We start from the raw sequence: 253 nt of genomic DNA on the forward strand, positions 1-253 counted from the left end.
AAGTAACTTCAAGGGCCAAATTGCATTATATTTCTTCATGTCAATATACAAGTAAGTAGGGTTAATGTGGGCCACAAGTGGCCCTCGGGCCGCAAATTTGATACCCCTGCTCTAAACCATGCTACTCCAATGAACTATCACTTTGCAAATGAACTTCCATTAAACACATCTCTGTGTGACGTGAATGTCTAGCATTTTACTGCTGTGCAACATTTAATTCAAAACAAGAAATAAAATGAATCAGTTGCTCATG

Source organism: Neolamprologus multifasciatus, chromosome 16 (assembly GCF_963576455.1).
Source record: "Neolamprologus multifasciatus chromosome 16, fNeoMul1.2, whole genome shotgun sequence".
NCBI classification, from domain to species: domain Eukaryota; kingdom Metazoa; phylum Chordata; class Actinopteri; order Cichliformes; family Cichlidae; genus Neolamprologus; species Neolamprologus multifasciatus.